Below are 17862 nucleotides of genomic sequence, written 5' to 3' on the forward strand. Positions count from 1 at the left end.
TAATAAAAAGCGTTAGATGGAAAAGGAGCTACCAGATATTTTCTGATAACTAAGTTTTATATAGGAGAATCTGGTAGCTCTTTTTTCCTTCCAGCAGTAGTTTTACTGAATGCTAATCACGGGGGAAAGAAAGCCAACGGTGGGACATGGTACAGATGATCAATCAAATTGCAGCTTTCAGTCTCTGGCAACCACTAGAAAAGAATCACACCACCTTCAACATAGCAGGAGTTGAGTGACCCGAGGAAGCAGCAGAGATTCCTGTGTAGTTGTGATTGTTTTTGTGATGAATTGTAAGTACAGAGTGACCCAGTTTGGACTAGGTCCAATGCACCCAGATGAAGGAAGCTTGTCACATCTTTCCAGTCCAGTTCAATGGAAGACCTAATTTTCACTTGCAGAACTGGGCAAATAAAATAGGTACAGGTTCCATGCTAATAAACAATAAGACTTAATAATGGCTAGTTAACAATCACTTTAGCGTTTTTTTCATGATATATCCATTTTGCATAAACAGGTAGTCCTCAGTTTATAATCACAAAAGAGCCCAACATTTCCATTGTTAAGCAAAGCAGTTAAGTGAGTTTTGCTCCATTTTATGACCTTTTTGCCAAAGTTGTTAAGTGAATCCCTGTGGTTGTTAAGTGAATCATGTGACCATTAAGCGAGGCTGGCTTCCTCTGCTGACTTGCTTGCAAGGTTGCAAATAGTTTTCACATAATGCCAGGACCATGCCAGTTGCCAAGCACCCAAATTTTAATCACATGACCATGGGGATGCTGCAACAGTTATAAGCATGAAAACAGGTAATGAGCAATTTTTCCAGTGCTGTTGTAACTTCAAACCAGTGGTGAGATTCTTTTTTTTTTTTTACTACTGGTTCTGTGGGCATTGGTTGGTGGGCATGGCAGGGGAAGGGTACTGTAAAATCTCCAGTCAGAGATGGTGTTTGCCGGTTCTCTGAACTACTCAAAATTTCTGCTACCGGTTCTCCAGAACTGGTCAGAACCTGCTGAATACCAACTCTGCTTCAAACAGTCACTAAATGAAGGCTTGTAAATCAAGAATTACCTGTAATTCTAATGTGCTAGTTAGCAAATCTTGCTGTAGCCTGCCACAGTATTCAAAGCTATTCTGCTAAGCTTATTGCTAAAAGCCAAAATATTTCTTTGGAAAACATAGATGTAATATTGCTCTGTTTTTATTATGTATGCAAAAGATTCCAAGACTGAGTACCAAATGAATAGAATTCAAACCATAAATCAATTTCTGCTTCATCTTAATGGTATAGCCTGCTCTTTAGAATGTAGGGCATGTATAAAATTAATACTGGAAGAGGAAAAAATAAAGTTATAAAGTATGGTGATCCAACGCCATATATAATAAACCAACCACAATATAATGTGGTTTGTTTGTTTTGGATTTAACATGTTCTTTGGACCTAGCTATTTTGGATTTCAAGTTGTAGTTTACAGCTTTTAAATAAGGATTTTAACTTATCCAACAAAACACAGTTAAATGAATCATAAGTGTTAGCTTTAAATTAAGATTACTGACAAGTTGTGAAAAATTGTAAGCCAGCTGTATCCAACTGTAAAAAAGAAAGGCAACCATAAGTTGGTCTTACCTCCTGGACACAACTACGTAGGTTTATTAACAATGGTAGGACAATGGCTTGACAGTTCCTTTAGGGAAGGGATTTAAATTTCTCAGCCTAATTAGCTGGCAGCATAAAACATTTTGCATTGCATGCCAATACCTCCCCCGAGCTGGGCAATGCTTTCTGGCAATGCCAATATTATTTGCTACTCTTTGTGATGATGCAGAAAAAAAATTAACTAATGCTTAGCTACGTACTCATAGACAGGGCAGTGCCAAGCAAATATCAAGTTGCTGCAATTCTGGGAAGGGGGTGGGCACACTAACGCTGCGGTCTAATTAACATTTGCTTAGTGCTTTGCAGATACATCATGCACTGTAAACTGAACTAGGAATGTGGGTAAAGCACGGAATATGTAGGGGATTATCAGCTAAAACAGAGGTGGACAACTATGGCCCCTTTATGATCTATGGACTTGCTAGCTCAGGAATTCTGGGAGTTGAAGTCCATAGATTTCTAAAAGGGCCATAGTTGCCCATCCATGAACCAAGAGGTCCTAGAGATGCCCCCTCTTCATATAGGCCAAGGCGGTCAAAACTTTTCAAAAGCAACCTTTAGAGTGGTATTTATCTGGAAGCTACCTACCCCTAATCCCCTAGAAACATTTGCTTTAATTAATGTCCTTCAGAACATTGTAAAGCAGTGGCCCCCAACCTTTTTTGTGCTGCGGCCCAGTACTGGCATCACAAAATGATCTGCGGCCCAGTACCGGCATCAGCACGCATGACAAGGCAAGGCGAGCCGAGCGACCGGCCAGCCAGCCATCCCCCGCTTCTCCCCGCCACCTTCAACTCCTCCTTTGTACCTTTGTCGATGGGCTTCACTTCGGGACGGCTTCGGGACGGTCGCTCGGCTCGCCTTGCCTTGGGTGCTGAAAGAATCCTCGCACCTTAGTTTCGTTTGAAGCCCCCCTCTTCGATGAAACTAAGGCGCGAGGATTCCTTCAGGACCCGAATGCCGCTTTCCAAACGGAAAAGCTCACCCGGAAGCACTTTCTCGTCAAACAAGATGGCGGCGCCCAGCAAACCGGCAGCCCGGTAGGAAATGTTCCGCGGACCAGTGGTTGGGGACCCCTGTTCTAAAGGAGAAACAATGAACGTGCTCTTGGGTTTTACTGTTCCTTGTTCTTGTTTCTCTTTTTCGTCATTTCTGCTGATGACCACTAAGAAAAATCAGAGTAGGTTTGAAGTTTATGCTAAGAAGAAAATTATAAAGAATATTCCAAATGAAGCAACTGTCTGGGTAAAAGACTATTTTGATAATATATGTATAACATTACCAAAATAGTATTTACCCAGACAATGGCTTCATTTGGAATAAAATAATGAACACTATTTTCTCATTTGTTTCCTACCCAGGCCAGCAATAGCTATGTTTTTCAGTCCACCCTAGAAAAGCTTGAGATTGAAATGAGACTTTGTAGATGCAAACCATCATTCTACTACTGAATATGGCTGTTAATCTGATTTTGCTTTATTGCAGTCTATTGCCTTTGTGAGGCTCAGAAGCTTGTCCTGTTGATGGTGGTAGTATATCTGCACCACTGTTCGTTCACATTCAGAGCAGGAAGGCAAAAAATAAATTTGCAAATACTCAGGAACTTAAGGGGCTGGACAAGTGTGGTTGAGATGTATACTTAGCAAGTGTGCCTGCCAGTGGAATATGTGAATCTGGGCCCTTTTAGATCATGAGGGCTTACAGCCTTCCTCTAATTTTTGTTGGGATAATTGACTTCAAGAGCAAGCTGCAGTGTGTTCATTGTTGGATTGAGGTCACAGTTTCCATAAAATGTCTGATTCTTTATGGCTGGAATTATTTGGCACATATATTAGATTTAAACATGCTCTTCTTCAGTAGTCAGAGATGCTTAATTGAAAAGAAACAGCCATGAAATTACACTAGGGAATGGTCCTGCATTTTCTAAGAGGCAGCAGACTGAATCATTATGTGGTCAAACCCTTCCTTTCCATCTTGGTTTTAAAGTAATGAATCATGTTTCCTGCAAAAGAGAGGTCAGAAACACAGGGGGATCTTATTTCTACGGTTTCTAATGCTCTGTATCATCTTTTTTTCTCTGATGAATCAGAATCATGCAGATTAAAACTTGCATCTTCCATGTTTTTGGCCTAATGATGGATACGTAACTGTGATATTTCATTGTCCCCAGGCCCAGAGATTCTGAGATCTTATGTACATCCATTCTTCCATACTTGCTTTCCCTAAGCAACAATCTTCCTTCTTCAAACATAACTAAAAAACTGAACCAAATTGGACAGAATTACTGCAGCAAGAAGAGGATTGGGCAGTTGAATGTTTACATCCATGCATTTGTCTTAACTTGCATTTTTGACTACTTATTCTGACCAATGCATTTCAGCTGTGCATTATACATAATATGCAAAGAGAGAACAGATATTGTTGCCTTTGACAAAAAGCCAGCTAAAGCGATAGAGCAGACTGACTGTTTCTCAGGGATGTTTTTCTTTTACTGGGGTTATAGATTGTGTTAGAAAAGGAAACAGGCCTTTCCAGACAGTTGGCCAATCCAACTCTGTTGCCTGCCAACACAAGGGAGCTCCCCATCTCCAGATAAGCAAAAGGGAAGGAAAGCAAAACAACCAATTCTTCCTGCATCATAAGCTGCGTCTGTAGTATAGCAGCCTCAGCGATACTGACACATCATTCCTCTCCTGTCTCCAGGGCCCTCAAGACATTACTGCTGTTTAAAGACAAGAGTCTGCTCCGACACTGCTTGTGGGAACTTTACTGAAGCCTGCTGAGCCAGGGACATAAAGGAAACCTTTTGCTAATAAAGACCCAGGCATCCCTCCTTCATCCCCTGCTAATCTCAATAGCATGTGTTCAGGACTGACCCACTGATCCTTGTCAGGTAAGTGGCAAATTCCGTAAGACTGAGGTTTTGGAAGGGAGGGAGGTAGCTAAGTTTTGGAAGAGAAGTCTGCTGGGCTGTTTAGCGTGAGGATTTCCTTCAGCAATCTGTAACCAGCCTACCTGAATAATTTATTCTGGCTTCTGCCCTTGCAGATTTGATGAAAACCAGGAGTTCAGCTTTTGTTGAGTCTTAAACCCTCTTTTATCCTGAATATACAGTATAGCACTCTTTTAGAAATTTTTGCTTGAAATCTATGAACTTTTCAGAGCTGAAGGTGGGGAATTTCTTTTCAGTCTAAAATTGAAGGCAGTGACTTTCTTCAACAAAATGCTAATGTATACCACAATTAAGAACTTAGAAGGGCTTTATATCAAGAAAACTTCTAAATTATCTAAATTTAGTATCATCTGCTGAGGCTGTGACTTTGGCTCCGGGATTTAGACAACAGCCCTCAAAGACCTACCTAGACATGCATAGATGTATTTTTCCATAAAAAGAATAATTTCTGGCTCTGAAATTGTCTGTCCATGAATGTCTGTCCATGAATGTATGGAAGATTAGGAAGAAGGGATGAAGTTTTGCCCGAGAGTATTTCGTGTGGCAATGGCTCATGGGTCATCTTGTCGATCAAGAATGGGGAAAATAGCTCTTGAATGTCTTGGAATGCCTGTAAGGCATTTTGGTCTGACGCTTTATAGCTCTCAGCAGGAACTGCCCTGTTGCTTTGAATTCACCTATGAGATCACTTCTTTGACCTTATCAATAGAAGGGGGCAAGTCTAGGGCATTTAAGATTGGCAGGCGAGGAATCTGCTGTAAAACATCAGGATCAACTCTGGACAGCCCATTGAGTAGATTGGAAAAATGTCCAGCCCAGTGGTTTTTCAGCCCTTCCTAATGTTGGATCATGACAGCAAAGGGGGAGCATTATGATTTAGAACAGGGGTGGGCAATTAATTTCTGTCGGGGGCCACATGGAAATCAGATCTGTGTTCGAGGGCCGAACCAATTTTACAAAAGGCCATTATAAAGGGGCCATTATGAAATGCAGCAAATTATATATAAGAATATAATATAATATAATATAATATAATATAATATAATATAATATAATATAATATAATATAATATAATATAATATAATATAATATAATATAATATAATTAATACAATACAATACAATATAATATTCTTATATATAATTTGCTGCATTTTATAATGGCCCTTTATAATATATAGATATATATATTATATATATATTATATATATATATATATATATATATATATAAAGAGAAAAATAACACCGTGGCTGCTCCTGCTACTACTTTCCACGCTTTCCAAACGCGAGTCCCAGGAGACAACAAACAGCAAACCGTGCTCAGGGGCATCCAAGCCCACCTAAAGCTAGGCCGCTGCTGGTGGAGGCTTGCCCTGCCTTGGTGCCCCATTTCCCGGCTCGGCGGTCCAGCTCGGGCGGCACTTTAAAAGCCCTCCTCCTCGCGTACGCACCCGAGGAGCCACTCACCACGACGGCGGCTCCCAGCACCCGAGCAACTTCCCAGCAGCTTGCGGCTTGCTTTTTCCTCTCAGGCGCTCACGCCTGGCCCCGAACCGCACGGCAGAGGGGAAGCCCGGAGCGCTGCCGAGTCGCCTCCTCCAAGCAGCCCGCCCACCCGCCGGGCGGAACCCTTCCCGCTCCTCAGCGGGAAGACGCTCCCACCTGCAAACTTTGCTTGTGCATAGCTTAAGCCTGGAAGCCCCGGAAACCCGAGCAACTTCCCGGCAACTTTCGGCTTCCTTTCAACTCGCAGGTGCTCGTGCCTGGCCCTGGCCGCACGGCGGAGGGAAACCCGGAGCGCCACCGGGTCGCCTCCTCCAAGCAGCCCGCCCACCCGCTGGGCTTCCCCTCTGCCATGCAGCTCGGGGCCAGGCGCAAGTGCCTGCGAGGAAAAAGGAAGTGGGAAGTTGCTCGGGTTTCCCGGGCTTCCAGGCTTAAACTTTGCACAAACAAAGTTTGCAGGCGGGAGCGTCTTCCTGCCGAGGAGCGGAAGGGTTCGCCCGAGCGGGTGGGCAGGCGGGCTGGTTGGAGGAGGCAACCCGGCAGCACTCACGGGCTTCCCCTCCGCCGTGCGGCTTGAAACCAGGCACGAGCACCTGCGAGTTGAAAGGAAGCTGAAGGTTGCCGGAAGTTGCTCGGGTTCGAAGGCTTCAGGCTTAAACTTTGCACAGGCAAAGTTTGCAGGTGGGAGCGTCTTCCCGCTGAGGAGCGGGAAGGGTTCCCGCCCGGGCGGGGCGGGCTGCTTGGAGGAGCGACCGGCGACGGCGCTCCGGGTTTCCCCTCCCCACACGGCTCAGGGCCAGGCGGCGCCCGAGGAAAAAGGGCGCCGCAAGTTGCTGGGAAGTTGGTCAGGTGCTGGGAGCCGCCGTCGTGGTGCAGCGGCTCGTCTGGCACATACACGAGGAGGAGGGCTTTTAAAGTGCGCCCGCGAGCAGGACCGCCGAGCCGGGAAACGGGGCACTAAGGCAGGGCAAGGCTCCTTTAGCAAGGCTCCACCAGCAGCCTTGTATTGCTGGCGTTGATTTGGCTGATTGGCTTTCTTCCTTTTTACCAACTGCCAGGTTGTTATTCAGTCTAATACAGAATATCTTCATATTTTCAGATTATTCATTGCAAATTCCAAAAGGGGCGCTTTTCTGGATACCCAGCCTTACCCAGGTCGTATCCTAGGCGTGCCAACCGCCTGTACACACATATATATATATATATATTTCTATATATTCATTTTGATACTTCTGTTGTTTTACCATGGCAGATGATAACCCTAACTCCCGCCATTCTTTGAAGGCGAAATCTAAGTCCCATCATGTGCAGACAGGCTAAGGAAACCTCCCAGGAGACTTCTAAGGCCTCTCAAAGGGATGCCTTAAGGCGCCATAAGGCACTAGAGAGGGAGTCTTCGATAGGCGCCTCTAGGGTGACTCAACCATCACCCCCAGCCGCCCCTTCTACTTCCAGGCACCCCCTCCAGTTTGTTCCTCTCTCCAGGCACAACTCATCCCAGGAGTCTCACGACCCTGGACCAGCTACCAGCCAGATGCCTGAAGCAACCTTCACTCCCATGGCCGCTGGCCTGAGACAGGAGGACCCACCCACGATCGAGATGCCTGAGTACATGAGAACTTGGATGGAGCAGGCTATTCACGGGATAGCTCAAGGCATGCAGCAGATGGCCGGATCAAGCCTTCCTCAGACGGTTCCCCCGCAAGAACCGGTGCCAATCTAGGTCCATGCCCACCCTGGACCCTGCTCCTGGTCAGGTACCCCCCGGGGGCCAGCCCTCTTCCAGAAAGGGAACCGGAGGAGGGAATGGAAATTTTAGACCAATACAGGGGGAGGAGGAGCACCTTGAATGGAGATCCACCTTCCATGGGGAACCCTTTTCAGATTTAGACCCGATGGAAGCAGAGTTGTCGGAGGATCGAGGCCTTACCCCCGACCAGCCTTCCTTTGTGGGGTTATTGAAGCCCCACATGTTTAAGTCCATCTTGTTTAAGGCCAAGAACACCTCGGGCCTGGCCACTCAACTTCCCCTGTCCCCCCACTCCTCTGGGGAGGAACCGGAGGACGCAATGTTCAAACAGCCCGTGGTGGCCGAGGATGTGATTCCCGCTCCTCCCATTTTCCACAATCTGGTTTCCAACCAACTGGGTATTACGGGGCTCCTCCGGCCCCATCCACACAGGATAAGAGGTTCTTTAACCTCGAACCGGGTTTCTGCTCCCTCCTCAATACCCTGGAGGTGGACGAGCCCATTGTTGGTCTTGCCTCTTCCTCCTCCCCCGAGTGACTCCCCTGGAGGCCCTCAAACCCGAGGATAGGAGGTCTGAATTGGCCTTGCGGGCGGGCTCATCTAGCCGACGCCTGGGCAATTAGATCGCCACTGCAGCCTCCTTCTTTACCAGGTCCTCTATCCGGTGGCTCCGGCCAACTGAAGGCCCACATCCCTCCATCCAATACACGGGCGCTGCAGGACATAGCCAAAATCACAGCGGCGGCAGAGTTCTCAGCTGGACGCCACGCACCATTCAGTTAAATTCGCCTCCCGGGCGTTAGCGTCCCAGGTCACTGCCTGCCGCCTGCTCTGGCTCAAACCATGGCAGGCGGACGTGAAGAACAAGGTCAAGCTGGCCTCCGCCCCATTAAAGGGGAGAAGCTCTTTGGGCCGGCCCTGGACCCTCTCTTGGCCGAAACTAGGGGAAAGAAGAAATTCCTTCCTCCTCTTTTTCGGAGGCCTGACTCCCAGCCCCTCAGCCCTTTTGAAGAGGATCCTCCCGGTCCTTCTACCAGTCCCCTTCCCCCCAGGTACCCGAGACCTCCTCGTATAGAGCATCATATTCCCAGGATCGCTCCGACCCGAGCGATCAAAATAGGAGGGGCAGAGGATTTAAGCGTCCCTTCAGGGGGTTCCGGGGGAGACCCTTCCGGCGCTCCAAATGAATCCTGTCTTTTTTCCATTGGTGGTCGGTTGAGGCATTTCGCCGACCTGTGGGATTCTACCACTTCCGGACAAATGGGTCAGGGACTCCATCAGGTTTGGACTCGCTCTGGAGTTCAACTCTCAACCTCCCGAGTTCTTCATGTCATCTCCCCCTCTAGGGACCCCTCCAAACGCAAATTAATGGATGCGGCCATCCATCACTTACTCTCCATCCAGGCCATCCAGCCAGTTCCCCCTCCCAGCGAGGGCAGGGTTTCTATTCCCACCTCTTCGTGGTTCCCAAGTCCTCGGGGGATGGAGGGCTATCCTGGACCCTCAAACGGCTCAACCGCTCCCTAAACCCCCGCAAATTCAAAATGCACACCCTCCAATCCATTTTGCAGGGTACCAGGCAAGGAGATTGGCTATCTTCTATAGACATACCTCCACATACCTTCTGGAGGCATACCTCCACATCCCAATTCGCCTTCACACTCTAAATTCCTTAGATTCTGTTACAATCACCACCATTTTCAGTATGTGGCCCTTCCCTTTGGGTTAGCCTCCGCTCCCAGAGTTTTCACTAAGATCCTCATGCCCTGGCAGCTCGCTTAAGGGACTGCCTAGTCCGTCTCCACTGCTATCTGGATGATATCCTCATCCTGTCCCATTCACAATCCCAAGCAGAGCTGGACACCAAGACTCCTCTCCGCCCTCCACGCCTATGGTTTCCTGGTCAACCAAAAAAGAGCCAACTGGTCCCTTCTACCCAAATTGCCCACTTGGGGGCCATCATTGACACGGTGCAGGAAAAAGTGTTCCTTTCCCGGAAAGGCTCCAGAGTATTCGAAATTCAATTCAGGTTATTCGCCGATCAAAGAGGGCTTCTCTGTTAGATTTATCTAAATTACTGGGAAAAAATGGTTTCATGCATCTCTATTATTCCTTGGGCCCGCTCTTCATACCAGGTCCCTGCAGTGGCTCCTGCCTCCGCTTTCAAAGGTCCGGCAGAAGCAACTCAAATCCTCCATCAAGGTACCTCCAAAGGTCCTCTCGCTCTCCTCTGGTGGACCAACCCTGCCATCAACAGGGGTCATCTCTTCAAAGATCCCCAGCATCTCGTCATCACCACAGACGCCAGCCTGAGCGGCTGGGGCGCTCACTTCCAGTCCCTTACAACACAGGGCAATGGTCCCATGCAGAGCGGGCCTGCAGCATAAACTGGCTGGAGCTCCACGCCATCCACCTGGCCCTGCGCCACTTCCTGCCTCAGGTACGCGGGCGCACGTCCTTATTCTCACGGACAATGTTACCGCCAAGGCCCATGTCAACAGGCAAGGCGGGACCCAGTCTATTCGGTTGATGAGAGAGGCCGAGAGACTCTGCCGTTGGGCAGAGCGTCACCTCCTCTCGATCAAAGCAGAACACATTTCGGGGCCTCAAACACCCGAGCGGACTGGTTAAGCAGGGCCACCGTGGACCAGTCCGAGTGGCGCATTCATCCATCCCTTTTCAGGAGGCGACCATGATCTTCGGTCTCCCGTTAGTGGACCTCTTTGCATCCCCCTGCAACACCTAGCTCCCTCGGTTCTTCTCCAGATTCCCTTCCCCCAGGGCCGAGAATCACGATGCACTTCGCTGTCCGTGGCCCCCGGACTCCTGTATGCCTTCCCCCCGTTAGCTTTGCTTCCCAGGGTCATTCAGAAACTGATCCAGGAGAAGGCAGATATGATTTTGGTGGCCCCCTATTGGCCCAGGCGACCATGGTTTGCAGACCTCCGCAACCTCTCGGTGTCTCCCCGTGGAGAATCCCTCCGGACAGGATCTCCCTGTCTCAGGGGCCCATTCAACATCCGGAGCCCCAATGGCTCCAACTAACCGTGTGGAGGTTGAGCGGGAAAAGTTGAGGAAGGAGAATTTATCTGACCAGGTCATTAACACGATCCTGGCCGCCAGACGGCCTTCAACCAATCGGACATACGATGCCACCTGGGTCAGCTTCTGCAGGTGGTGCCATTCATCCATGGTCAACCCGCTCTTGCCTTCGGTGGCCCAGATTCTGAATTTTCTCCAGGATGGGCTCAAAAAAGGTCTCTCACCTAATACCCTGAGGCGCCAGGTAGCGGCCCTCTCAACTGTCGCCTCCGGCGACAATCTGGGTCCCCTCTCTCACCATCCCCATATCAGGGCCTCCCTAAGGGGGCTACTAACCTCCGTCCCCTGTTGTGCACCGGTACCCCACTTGGGACCTTAACAAGGTCCTGGTGGCCCTCACCAGACCTCCTTTCGAACCCATTAGAGAATCCTCTCCAAATTTTGACCTTTAAGGTAGTATTCCTGGTGGCAATTACCTCGGCTCGCCGAATTTCGAGATTGCTGCCCTTTCGGTGAGAAAGGACCTCTGTATCTTCCATTCCGATCGGGTGGTTCTACGCCCGACCCGACCTTCTTGCCCAAGGTCAATTCAGCCTTCCACAGGGCTCAGGAGCTTACACTCCCGAACTTTGTCCCAATCCTTCGCGGAAAGGGAGAAACGATGGCACACCCTAGATGTCAGGCGGGCCCTCCGCATATACATTAACCGCACACAACCCTTTAGAAGGTCAGAGTCTTTATTTCTCTCCTTCCAGCCAAGTCCTTAGGCCACAAGGTGTCCCCTTCCACCATCGGGCGATGGATCAGAGCCACCATCGCCAAGGCTTATTCGTCTCAGGCCTTGCCAGTTCCCAGTGGGGTTACGGTGCATTCCACCAGGAGTGCGGCCACCTCTGCGGCCTGGGCCACCCAGGCTCCAATCTCAGACATCTGTTGGGCCGCCACTTGGGCTTCCCCCTCCCCTTTCATTAGGCACTATAAGATTGACATCTTTGCGTCAGCTGAGGCCTCGTTTGGTAGACGAGTCCTCCAGCGGGTCATCGAGGACCCAGGGGAGCTTCCACCCCAGACGGATTCCCTCCCGTAGGACAGCCAAGCTTTGGTATGTCCCACTCTCTGGATGATCCGAGCAGCTCGAGGGAGAATGGGCGTTGGTCTTACCTGACACGCCATTTCTAGTCGAGCTGCGAGGTCGCCTCCTCCAAGCAGCCCGCCCGCCCGCCGGGCTTCCCCTCTGCCGCGCAGCTCGGGGCCAGGCACAAGTGCCTGCGAGGAAAAAGGAAGCCGCAAGTTGCTGGGAAGTTGCTCGGGTTTCCCGGGCTTCCAGGCTTAAACTTTGCACAGGCAAAGTTTGCAGGCGGGAGCGTCTTCCTGCCGAGGAGTGGGAAGGGTTCCGCCCGGCGGGTGGGCGGGCGGGCGGGCTGGTTGGAGGAGGCAACCCGGCAGCACTCCGGGCTTCCCCTCCGCCGTGCGGCTCGGGGCCAGGCGCGAGCACCTGCGAGTTGAAAAGAAGCTGAAAGTTGCCAGGAAGTTGCTCGGGTTTCCGGGGCTTCCAGGCTTAAACTTTGCACAGGCAAAGTTTGCAGGTGGGAGCGTCTTCCCGCTGAGGAGCGGGAAGGGTTCCGCCCGGTGGGCGGGCGGGCTGCTTGGAGGAGGCGACCCAACGGTGCTCCGGGTTTCCCCTCCCCCACACGGCTCGGGGCCAGGCGCGAGTGCCCACGAGGAAAAAGGACGCCGCAAGTTGCTGGGAAGTTGGTCGGGTGCTGGGAGCCGCCGTCGTGGTGAGCGGCTCGTCTGGCACATACGCAAGGCGGAGGGCTTTTAAAGTGCCGCCCGAGCAGGACCGCCGAGCCGGGAAACGGGGCACCAAGGCAGGGCAAGCCTCCACCAGCAGCGGCCTAGCTTTAGGTGGCTCCAAGCAGCCCACCCGTCCGCCGGGCGGAACCCTTCCTGCTCCTCAGGAAGACGCTCCCGCATGCAAACTTTGCCTTTGCAAAGTTTAAGCCTGGAAGCCCCGGAAAAAAAAGGGGGATCGGCGGGGACTCACCTTTGGAGAGGTCGCACTCGAAGGTGATTTAGAACTCCCAGCTGAGGCCTTTGCAAAGTTCTTCTTTTCTTTCCTACCCCAAGAGCGCTCCGCACTGTTTTGCAGCTTTGGGGGCCACGCGGCGCAGGGCAATACGCCACGCCCAGTGATTTTTTTTCAGGGGCGGGCCAGATTGGACAGACCAACGGGCCGGATGCGGCCCGCAGGCCGTAGTTTGCCCACCCCTGATTTAGAAAGACCATAAACTAACTTCATGATACTGACAAACTTTCTGGTGGCATGCATGTCTGCATAAAGTTCTACCTGCTCAGCTTTCTTTGCCATCACTTACCCTGCATTTCTTGCAGTTTTATCTGTACTTTGGACTGCAGATGTTTAAAGTTGTCTTTCTTTGAAACAGATAATGGATCGTTCTGCCAGTCTGCATAAGCCTTGTCCTTGTCCTGAAGGGCTGCTGAAATGATCTCGTGTTTTTCATCAAACTAGTTTCCATGTGCCTGCGTTTTCAGTCCAAATACAGTTGTGCAGTCTATATCAGGGGTCCCCAACCTGTGGGCCACAGCCCACTAATGGGCCATGGCCTATTCGCAACTGGGATGCATGAGTGATGAGCTGGCATGCGCTCTCCCACTCATGCAAACAGCGGGTGCACATGCCTGCCACTCACACAAATGAAGCTGTGCACATGCATGTATATACCTGCCCCTTGCACAAAACCATCCCCTTTAAAACTATGTCCACTTTTCAGAACAGGTTCCTACAAGCAGTAAATCGCTGGAGAGTTTTTCTCTAAGTACATCTAGGTCTTTTAATCTTCTGATGTTGAATGACTTTCTTGGTTGGTTAAAATGTAGAGGGGCTAAGTTTAGGTTGCAGACCGTGGTCAGTCCAGCACTCAGCACCTTGCATGGTTCAAGTAATGGTGTCATCTTGAATATCATGCTGTCATACTATGAGCTAGTCAAGCAGGGGCCAGTGGCGTGCTATTCAGTTTGCCTGCCCTGTGTTTCCCAAGGACTCCGTCTCAGTTGTCGCTGTTTGTCCCCACTCTGGCATTGAAATTTTACAGAATGATGAGTTTGTTACTGATGAGTTGTTCAAATAATCCAGGTCCTTGTAGGAACTTTCCTTGTCTTTATCTGGACTCATGAGAGTTGGTTTGTAGACATTGACAGTACTTTAAACTAAGTGCTTATTGATCTTTTAGTTAATGTGGGATTGTTTTAAACCAATCTAATAAGATTGTCAATTTTGGATTCCTTCCTCCTGAAATACTATAAAGCTGTTTAAAAAAAGAGTGAATTCTGGTGAGATTTGGCAATCATAAACAAGATTTTGCCATATAAACATTTTGGATAATCCTTTTATTTCATTTAAGATCTAATAGTGGATGTTAGAGGTACTTTGGGTGTTATGGCACCTGTAGGATAAACATTTCAGATAAGCCATTATTGCCAGCAATCAGAATGGCCTTGTATTTTGTGTACTGTGATCTTCCCTAAAACCAGATGGAATTGTTTATTTATAGGAGATGGACCATATATGATGATCTCAACTCCTCTAACTAGAGAACATCCAGATCTCCTCTTCCAACATCTTTGCTTTAAAGAAAGCTCCCAAGAGAGCTAAAGTTATTAGACATTAATATTCCGGCATTTCCAGATGGCTCTGTTTCCAGTCTCATCCTCCCAAAGTATTTTGAGGTCCGCTTCTGCTGAGCTCAGAATGCTAAAACAGGCAGAGTAAACCATTAACCAGCCCAGGCTGCCTCCAGCCTAAGAGAAGGCAGTTACCTTAGGACATTGTCCCACCCTTCAGCTATAGCAGCTCCTGATAAAAAATTTTTTTTTAAAATGCTCCTATTCTATACCAAAAAGGGGAAATTAAACTATTAGTCCTCATTTTATCAATTTTGGGCATTTTCAATATGTGAATAGACATCAGTTGTAATAATAATACTGGGGTGATATGTTGTACAGACCTCAGCCCCTATTGGAAGGCTGTGTTGGTTCATGTCCCTGCAGTTTTGCAAGCAGAGGCTTGTCACGAGAGCTATAATAATGGCTGTAGGCTGCAAGGCGGGATATCTATGTGAATCATGCAGAGAGATAGCAATGGCCAGGGGTGGGAGTCTACCAGTTCGGACAGTTCTATAGAACTGGTTGTTATGATTCTGCGCAGTTCGGAGAACCAGCAAATCGTGCTCCTGGCTGGCCCCACCCCTCTCCACCTGTCCCTCCCCTCCCAGTCAGTCCTTATCACGCATGCGTGGTATTGCATGCATGCCCAACATCGCTGACTGCATTCTCCCCCACCCAGTCACTCCTTAAGGTATTTCTTTTTTCCCCTCCCGACGATCAGCTGTGCTGATTATCAGCTGTGCTGGGATCCCCCTCGCCGTCTTACTGCTTCACCCAGGAGGCTTCGCTGAACCCCCCCCGAGGCTTCCTGAGGCCCAGGAGGCAAAAAAATGGGGGTGGGGTGCTGCAGAAAAGAAGAGGAGGAGGAGGAGGAGGAGGAGGAGGAGGAGGAGGAAGAAGAAGAAGAAGAAGAAGAAGAAGAAGAAGAAGAAGAAGAAGAAGAAGAAGAAGAAGAAGAAGAAGAAGAAGAAGAAATAATAATAATAATAATAATGCCCACCCAGTCACATGGTCACCCCTACTTAGCCGTGCCCACAGAACCTGTTGTTAAAAAGCTGAGAAGCAAGATAAAGCAAACATTCAGCACATTGTGTTCATATAAACAGAGACAATCAAGCCCAGCAGCGTGTTTGTTTTTTACTGGCAGGGATTGTGAAATTGACCAGGAAGTAACTGGAATAATCATTCATTAACATTGCTCTGAAACTCACCAGAGAACTTCATGTTCAGACGGGGTAATGCCCCGGTTTTTCATGAATGGGAGAACGATTTGCCCCTAAGTCAGGGGTGGGATTCAAATTTTTTAACAACTGGTTCTGTGGGTGTGGCTAAATTGGTAGGCGTGGCTTGGTGGTCATGTTATTGGCTGGGGGTGGCCAACAATATCACTCACATCGAGGCACGCATCTACTCACCAGGCCTCTCATGACTATGGGGATGCTGCAACAGTTGTAAGTGTGAAAAATGGTCATAAGTCACTTTTTTTCAGTGCCATTGTAACTTTGAATGGTCACTCCACACAAGCAAAGTACCAGGAAAAGAGGGGCGGAAAAAACTCCAGAGAAGTTCCTGAGCCAGGAACTTGCCAAGAATGTAATAAGGGTTAACAGAGAGGCAGTTTCTGTAAGCAACACCAGAATGTTTCCTTCCTGCCTTCCTTACAGGATTAGGCCAGTAATTTCTTCTAACAACTGGTTCTCCGAACTGCTTAGAATGTTAACAACTGGTTCTAGCAAATAGGTGCGAACTGGTAGAATCCCACCCCTGCCCTAAGCTCTGCAGAACTGCTGCACTGCAAGTAAATCTTGTTCTCACAAGCATTACTATGTGTAGAATGTTGAACTTGTAAGGAAAATGGTAGGGCTCCACACATTCCTTCTTCCATTGTTTTTGCCAAATTGCAAAATGGAAATTTAATCTGCAACTCAGACAGAGTTGTGGGGGGAATCACCTCGACTGCACAAAGAGGAGGAGGATGCAAAAAGTAGGCTGCCTGGTACCATGCTAAATTGGCATAAATGTTCTTTGTGAAGCAGCCCTCCATTTGCAGAGGTGTCAGTTTGACCAAAGCATTCAATAGCAGCTTTCTGTTCAGTAGACATCATAATTGTGCAGGGGGAACTGCCCTGGATCTAATATCCCTTATTTTTCCAATAGCTTGGAGGGTATTGGTGCCCTTGCTGTTCTTTCTGTGTACTGTAACTGCACTGAAATGATCTATGCCTGCAAAGATGAAAGCATAATGATGTGAAAACAATCTGCACTTATATTACTATAATGAGGCCTGGCTTTTGCCAAATGATGACACAGCATTAAAACAAGCATGCTCAGCAGTGGTAGATTTGACAAGTAATTTTCAGAGAAGTACAGATGGATGAACTCTGGGTGTTCTTATCTGATGGCCTAAGAACTGCTTTGTCCTGTAAATTTTATTTTATTTTTTTCAAATACAGACGAGATCAGATAGGTCTTCCTGACAAGCATGCCGTTTATTACTGTAGTGACACATTTCAGTAACATGCCCGCCCAAGCTACTGAAATTATTGAGATCATCTTTGTAGTCCAAAACAATATGAATTAAAGATAGATAGGTGCATTCCACTGGTCAGTCAAGATAGCGAAGAAATGTACCCCTAAAATTCAGTGGTACACTTCAATATAAAAGGAATATTGAAATGCCAGTAAGTCTTGTTCTCACAAGCATTAATATGTGCATAATGTTGAGCTTGTAAGGAAAATTATAGGATTCCACACACTCCTTCTACTGTTTTTGCCATTTGCAGTAAAAGTCCAGTATAAGGGAACGTGAAACTCAAGCAGTATTGATCTGTCAAGAAATTCTATCTTCAAAAATCTCTCCATTTGAAAATCAGATAGCTGGCCTTTTCCTAGTCTCAGCATGCGCTCTAGTGAGCATTTATGTTGCTGAAAGAATATGATGCAATTTTCCATAATTTTCTTCTCTCCAAAGATATTGGGTTTCATTTCACTCAAATCCTGTAAATTAAAGACCAACTTTATGTGAAAAGCATCGTGTTGAGGCCAGCAATGTGATATCTGAAGAGTCAGAAGGAAGACATATTTTATTCTACTTCTTTATCGCTTTGGTTGCAGCAGAAATGCCAGTATCTGTTATTGCAAAGTTGTTTTACAGAAGACAGAAAGATTTTATCTGATGGAGAGATTAGTGGCAAAATCTGTGTCAATTGGTAACTGGATTCTAGGCTGGTACTCTAGTGCTGTTTAATCTGGAAAGATCTTACATTTG

At 48.0% G+C, this 17862-nt stretch overlaps 1 protein-coding gene across 19 annotated transcripts in view; it reads left to right on the top strand.

Moving 5' to 3' along the window:
• The window catches only part of TMEM63C (transmembrane protein 63C), an 87071-nt gene that overhangs the window by 17747 nt on the left and 51462 nt on the right, over positions 1–17862 (top strand). For 15 of the 19 annotated variants that reach the window (XM_087922042.1, XM_087922030.1, XM_087922040.1 and 12 more), the window contains one exon: positions 4361–4550. The gene's annotated coding sequence lies outside the window, so the exon portion shown is untranslated. Of the gene's footprint in view, positions 1–4308; positions 4551–17862 lie in introns of those variants that run through there. The other 4 variants (XM_087922034.1, XM_087922026.1, XM_087922025.1 and 1 more) reach the window with 1 other exon arrangement.

This window comes from Pseudonaja textilis, chromosome 1 (genome assembly GCF_049901715.1).
Source record: "Pseudonaja textilis isolate UNSWEBS1 chromosome 1, rPseTex1.2, whole genome shotgun sequence".
Taxonomy (NCBI): Eukaryota; Metazoa; Chordata; class Lepidosauria; order Squamata; family Elapidae; genus Pseudonaja; species Pseudonaja textilis.